Raw genomic sequence first — 7,460 nt, 5'->3', positions numbered from 1 at the left:
AGACATTAAAGTAACTATAGTTATTTTAAAATATATAACTAGGGAAAGTGTCTTGAATATTAATGAGGAAGGCCATTCTGGCTGTGAAGTAGATAATGATCATCAATTAATTGTTAAAATTTTGAGTCTGCGTCCTCAGTAGAGGACCTATGTAGTGGTGTGTACGGGGGAAGAAGGAGAAAGGAGGAAAGAGGAAGGAGAGAAAAGAAAAGGGAAGAGAACCATGATATAGTTAATTTTCTTAGATATTGACTATATTGAAAAGAGAACTCCGCGTTTTCCTGATGGCTTGTGCACATGTGCAAGATTTTACCCTTTCCACAGAGGAAAGCCTTGCATCTCCACGGAAAGTCAGCATGGCATGCTGGCTTCTTCTCCTGATCCTCCCTTTCCCTCTTTTCTCTCTCCTACCCTGCTTTGGATTCCCACACCCGGCCCCTGGAACCTCCTCAGCCTCAGAGAGGAGTGGAGTTTGAATTCCAGCAGCTTCACTGGGGAGGGCACTGGAAGGAAAGGGCAGTGGAAGAAGAGGTGTCTGCAGAACACTGGCTTGTTATTTCATCTCAGCTTCTCCTGAGCTTATTCCTGGTCCAAGCAAAAGCCAAGGAAAAGGAGCAGGTGAGAATCAGGTGCTCCTTCTATTGCTGCCCCACAAAATACCATGGCTTGGTCAGACAGCTGGCCTCTAATTGCTCTCATAGGCTGTGGTGAGGCCAGCAGAAGCCCAGAGCTGTCACAGACCAGGGGAGACCAATGCACTTGTCACTTGAAGGGGAGCTCCTAGTGGCCCACTCTGGAGCTTCAGAATCTTATCCTATGGGAACATGTGAGCCTCAGTGGTTCTGGGTCAAAGAAAGGATAGTGAGGGCTTATTAGAAGTTAAGAAAGTAATTTTGTTTCCAGGACATACTGTCCTTGATCTAAATTGCTGACTGGGCCTGGAGCTCCTGTCTGGAGGAAATGGGTATACTACTGTTAACTAGACCCTGCAGGTGAGATGAAGAAATTCTATTTTTGGAGACTTATAAAACTTCCATATTTTGCCATACAGGTGTAAAAACATTTTTTTCCAGACAGATGTTTTCCAAAGAGAGGCTTTAAACAAGAGACTCAGAAGACTGGGCAGTACTCAGAAGTGGCAGTGTGCTTATAAAATCAAATGTTCTTCTACAATGTATAAAAAACAGGTTAACATGCCCTTTAGTAGCTCATACAATAACTACAAGAGATTATTTTCCCTAGTTTTCAGTTGAAAAGGCTAAGCTCAAAGAGGTTAAACCTCTTACCTGATACCGTAGTTCAGAGCAGAACTAACTCAAGCTCCAACCTTGACTTTCCCTGTCCAGGCCCCTCCCTGCCATCACTTCTTCCATAGCGATGCATTCATGATGACACACTTCTTTTTCTTTGATAAGGAAAATGTTCGTCTCTTAGATCCATGCATTTCTGGACCATGCATGGTTTTCAGGATTGGCATGATTTATTTTGCTTGCTTGACAAGCAGGGGTCTATTATTGTACCTTTATATGCATTTCTCAGTTATGGCTTTGTAGGCATTATCAAGAGTAACCTATAGGTTTGATCATATAAAGATAATTTGGGGGGCACAAATTTAATAATGCAATATACAGGGAAATGAAGCTTACCAGATAGTATTTTGATAGCAAAGCAGGGAACTGTGCTCCTGGACTGAAGCTGATGGAGTTGCTGTTTTGGACCTGAGTCCACTTTTGGACTCATATATGATCTGTAGTAAGCAAAGGAAGGATAGTTCCCCAAATTCAAAAGGTAATTCAATGTTGTTTTTTTTTCACGAAATGACTTTTCATCAATACCAATGACATTAATTATTTTGGCATCATTGACACTAGCTTACTCTGCATGTGAGAGATTTCCAGGGAAAGGTAGTTGCTGGTTTTGCAAAGGCAAATTGTAAGTAGGTATCGATGACAACAGCTTTCACATAAAACAGGATGGTAAGAGATAAAGGGGGTTAAAAGTGATTTTTTTCCCCTAAGATAAAAGACCATAAAGGTAGAACCAAAGGTCTTCTGAGGAAGCCCACACATGGACCACAGGCTCCCACAGTGCTGCCTAAATCTGAGCTGCTGCCTACGGGGAGGCACTTGCGTGAGGTTGAACCACAGGTGGGCTGGAGAAGGCTGGAGCCTGGCCTGGTCACCTGCCCAAGTGCTCAGCAAGGGGCAGAAGCAGCAGACTGAGGCCTGATGTCTGACAGGTGAACACACCCAAACATAGAAATCAAGATAGGGGGGACAAATCAATTTTATTTTCTCAGGCCACAGAATAAAACCCTTTGGAAACTATTAGGATAATTAAGCTGTTTCAAAAGCATTACTTACTCGATTTAAAAAATAATGATTATCTGGGCTGGAGAGATGGCTTAGCGGTTAAGCGCTTGCCTGTGAAGCCTAAGGACCCCGGTTCGAGGCTCGGTTCCCCAGGACCCACGTTAGCCAGATGCACAAGGGGGTGCACGTGTCTGGAGTTCGTTTGCAGAGGCTGGAAGCCCTGGCGCGCCCATTCTCTCTCTCCCTCTATCTGTCTTTCTCTCTGTGTCTGCCGCTCTTAAATAAATAAAAAATTTTAAAAAAACCATAAAAAATAATGATTATCTATTAAATTCTCCAGTTTGCCTTATCCTAACCTAAATGGAAGTTCTGGTGATTCATAAAATTGTTTATATTTTTATAGCAACCTGGGCAGAGGGGAAGGCTAAATCTGTCACTTTCCCAGGAGCCTAAACTCTAAGTTCTGACCTCAGTGATGCATCTCCAGATGTGGGAGGGCCACTTACTTGCAGGCAGTGTCATTCTCAGTGAGAGTTAACCCTTTGCTGTTCTGCCTTGCTCATCAGAGAATGCCGGAGCTATACAACCAGGTCAGAAAGAAAATGTGGGACACACATCTGAGATTTGAAAATTGAAGCATCAAATAATGTGAAGGAAAATGGAAAAGAATAGTTGTTGGCGCTCTCATGTTTTATTTTTTTTTCCTATTTATTTATTTGTATGTGTATGTTTGTGTGTGTGTGTGTGTTTGGGTGTGCCTAGGCCTCTTGTCTTGGCAAATGAACACTAGATGTTAGTTTCACTTTTTGCATCTGCTTTATGTTGGTGGCTGGGGAATTGAACCAAGCACATTAAACCATGGAGCCATTTCCCTGACCCCTGTGTTTTCTTTTTATGATCAACATAATAAAAAAAATCTTCTTGGTATGCTTCCAGGCATAGTATTAAATGTGAGAAATAGGAACTTTTAATCTACCTTCATTGAAAAATTCAGCAATTTGTGTGCACAGGAGTATAAGTTTACATATACACATGCAAATATAATGTATTTCAGCTATAGATTAGATGTGTGAGTAAAAACTGCCTATGTGGTGAAAGATAGCAAATGTATTCATGTTTTGGAATTACTATGAGGAAAATGAATTTGTATCTTATTTATATATGAGAAGAGCTGTCATTTCACTTTCAAGGACATATTACACTCTTAAAATTTAATGAAATTCCATCATTTTATTCAAGTTTATATTTTCAAAAGAATTAGTATAATTTTTATGTGTACTGATGAAAGCAACCTCACTTTATAAGCAGACAGAGATGCATAATCATATTGCACAATCCAGATAATTTATCCTTATAGCTTAGATATCATCAGATAAATGTTACTTTATAAGCTTTTAAAAATAGACATAATTTAGTAGAGAATTCTTCACATCATAATTTCCTTTTTCTTCTTCTTTTATTTATTTGAGAAAAAGAGGAAGAATATGTGCACCAGGGTCTCTAGCTACTGCAAATGAACTCCAGATGCATGTGTCACCTTGAGCATCTGGCTTTATGTAGGTACTGGGGAACTGAATCCTGGTCCTTAGGCTTTGTAGGAAAGCACCTTAACAGCTGTGCACTATCTCCAGCCCTCATATTTTTTTAGAAGACTAGAATGAGGGAGATAGCTATAAAAGACTAAGAAATCTGAATGAGAAAAAAAAGTAGAAATGGGCTGGAGAAATGGCTCAGCACTTAAGGTGCTGGCCTGTAATATCTCATAAGCCGGGTTCAATTCCCCAGTATCCGTGTAAAACCAGATGCACAAAGTGGTACATACATTTGGAGGTGGTTTTTTTTTTTTTTTTTTTTTTCAGTGACTAGAGGCCCTTGCATGCTCATTTTCACTTTTTCTCTCTCCTTGCAAATAAATAAATAAAATACAAAAAAGTAGGAAAAAAACCCTCAAAATTTATTTGATTCTCCATACCTAATTCTTTGCTTTTCAGGTCATCTGGAAACTTTGCAAAATACGGATTTATATGCTTTATAGTTTATAAATACAATATTAGTCATTTTCTGCTTTGTTTTACAGGAGACTCAAGAACATGTGTTGAGCAATGTACACACATCCAGCAACAGGGAAGGTATTAGAGAGAGGCTTCATGATAGCTTCACTTTCGTCAGAGAACTGTAGAACTTAAATACTTATACAGGATATTACTCTGAAAACTTGAATATAATTAATTTTCTGAGATGTATGTATTACTGTTTATTTTCTCTAAGATAAATTGACCTGGAAATAGTGTGAGAAAAATGTAAGAAGTAAGTGTAGCTTTTGATTGAGAACACAAGTTTCCATTTCAGTGTTGGTTCCTGCTCATCTTCTTTTTTTCCCCCTCATCTTTTTAAAAATTTCTATTTTTAAAATTTTATTTCTATTTTTTATTTTATTTTTATTTACTAAAGAGAGAGAGAGAGAATTAGTATAATTTGAGTCCTGGGGACTCAAACCTAGGTCCTTTGGTTTTGCAGGCAAGCACCTTTACCACTAAGCCATCTCTCCAGCCCATTCCTCATCTTCTTTACCTCTCTCAGTCACCTCCTTGTTTTGCAAAGGTCCCTGTGTATTGTGGTCTGTCACCCGATCCAGCTCCTGCCATCTCCCCTGTTATCAGTTTCCCTCGAGTATCTGTTACTTATTCAAGTCATGTTGCTGCTTTGTTATGCCTTCCTTCTTTACAGGTATTAACCTTATTTATTTACTTATGAGAGATAGAGAGAGACAGAAAGAGAAAAAGGGAGGGAGAGAAAGAGAGAGAGAGAAAGAGAGAGAGAGAAAGAGAGAGAGAGAAAGAGAGAGAGAGAGAAAGAGAGAGAGAGAGAAAGAGAGAGAGAAAGAGAGAAAGAGAGAGAGAGAGAGAGAGAGAGAGAGAGAGAGAGAGAGAATGGGTGCACCAGGGCCTCCAGCTAGTGTAAACAAACTCCAGACGCATGTGCCTCTTTGAGCATCTGGCTTACATGGGTCCTGGGGAATTGAACCTGCGTTCTTTGCCTTTGCAGGCAAATGCCTTAACACTAATCTATCTCTCTAACCTGGTATTAAACTTCTTGAGGGAATATTGAAGAATAGCATTTCTCCCTTAACTTCAATAACTTCCTTTCCTTTTCTATATCATCTCCCAACCACAGGGCCATTCCTGGGCACCATGCCCACCCACCCATTGGAATTAGGAACAAATAAGGAAGAGTTCAAGTCAATGCAGCAAACAGTTGTGATGTGTCTGCTCTGTGCCTGAAACTGTGGTAGGTGAAAATGAGAAGATAGCCTGTTTATTCTCCAGGAGCTCCAGTCGTCCAGGATCCTGTCACCCTTCAGATTTACCTTGTCTATTCCACTTATTCCTCTTATCACTTCACAGCCTCTCCTATCTCTTTGCTTCCTACCTTTCTTCACTCTGTCCTAGTGTTTCTATTTTCCCCAAATAGTTAGGAATCGAACATGAAACTCACTTCTTCAGATAGATTTTTCTGAACAAAGTACATACAACTTTAAACACTTAACTATTTGTATTTACCCAAAGTACTCAATCACAAGCAACAATGAAATGGATTATGTGTTCATATCTCAGAGCTCACCTGGGGACAATCAGGACCCTTTATTTTCTTGATTAACTTTAAACTACAATTAATTGGTGAGTTATTTTAACCACTTGAAAATTAAGTAACAGCAACTGCTTTTGGAAACAGTGTAGGGAAAAGTTATGAAAGATTCACATGTCTAAGAATTAGTCTTAAACAAATTTAGAATTGAGACTAAGGAAGATTGTAGTGTTCACATTCTGGCCTAAAAAAAAAAACCAAAAAAAAAAAAAAAAAAAAACTAAAAGGATTTCTAGCACCTAACTCTATAAATGACAAGAACTTACACTGATTTATCTCTAGAAAATTGGAATATCAAATCAGTAGAAACAGAAATACAGAACATGGGAGCACTAAAACTAAAGTATATCTCTGTATCATCAAATTACTGAATACAATTATTTTCTTTCTTAGAAACCTGCATATCCAAGCCTTGTTACCCAGAAAGCCATCCTTTTCCTCCCTATGCCCTGTCCTACCCACAGAACAAAAGAAAAGAAAAGCAGGAAGAAAGAAAGAAGGAACGAGAGAGAGAGAGAGTGAGAGAGCAAGCAAAAGTTACTGTAGATGTGCTTCCAAGAGACTAGGAAAATTAAGCCTTGGCTATCTAATACACGACTACCCTAAATATCCTTTTCTCTCAAGACCACCCTGAGGCTACATAGTGAATTCCAGGTCAGCCTGGGCTAGATCGAAACCCTATCTCAAAAAACAAAAAATAAACAGACAAATAAATAAAAGCCAGGCATACTAGCACACGCTTTTAGTCCCAGCCCTTAGGAGGCAGGGATAGGAGGATACAATGAGTTCCAGGCCAGCCTGGGCTACAGAGGGAGTTCAAGGTTAGCCTGGGCTAGGGTGAGATCCTGCCTTGAAAAAAATATTCAATCTGAGCGTGGTGAGCGCAATATAATCCCAGCAATTTAAAGGTAGAGGCAGAAAAATCAGAAGTTCAAAGTCAGCCTGCATTACAAACAAAAATTTTCATTATGGAGTATAGATATATAGTACGATTAATGTCATGCATCAGAATATGTTAAAATATTAGAAAGCTTAGAACACATTATTATTTTGGTGTCACTGATTGGTTACTTTGCTTAATCATTCAATATATACCTTTCAGTATTGTTGATGTTAGGGGACTATAAATTAACTAAAATAATAAACGTGTCTGAAGTTCGTGATTCCTTAAATATTTTTACTTTCTCAAACTAAGAGGGGCATATGAAACCATTCTGTGGTTTAGCCCACTGTATTTTACAGTTTCTTTGTGAACTCCAAGGAAGTGTTGGTAGGGAGGGTTGCCCTGCCATCTATGCTTGCCACGTGCTTGCCTTGTTTCTCTTCCATCCTTATGGCTGTAACATTATAACTAGAATTCTCTAAGAAATTCTCTGGCTAAAACTAGCATCACGTGTCTCTAGAAAGTATTATCTGATCTGAAATGCCTCTACAGTGTGTTAAGAGTCTGTCCTCTTTTATGTGGAGCTGAAAGAAGGTCCAGTGAAACAGGCTATGTTCCAC

Source organism: Jaculus jaculus, chromosome 3 (genome assembly GCF_020740685.1).
Source record: "Jaculus jaculus isolate mJacJac1 chromosome 3, mJacJac1.mat.Y.cur, whole genome shotgun sequence".
Taxonomy (NCBI): domain Eukaryota; kingdom Metazoa; phylum Chordata; class Mammalia; order Rodentia; family Dipodidae; genus Jaculus; species Jaculus jaculus.
This window is presented reverse-complemented; position numbering follows the sequence as displayed.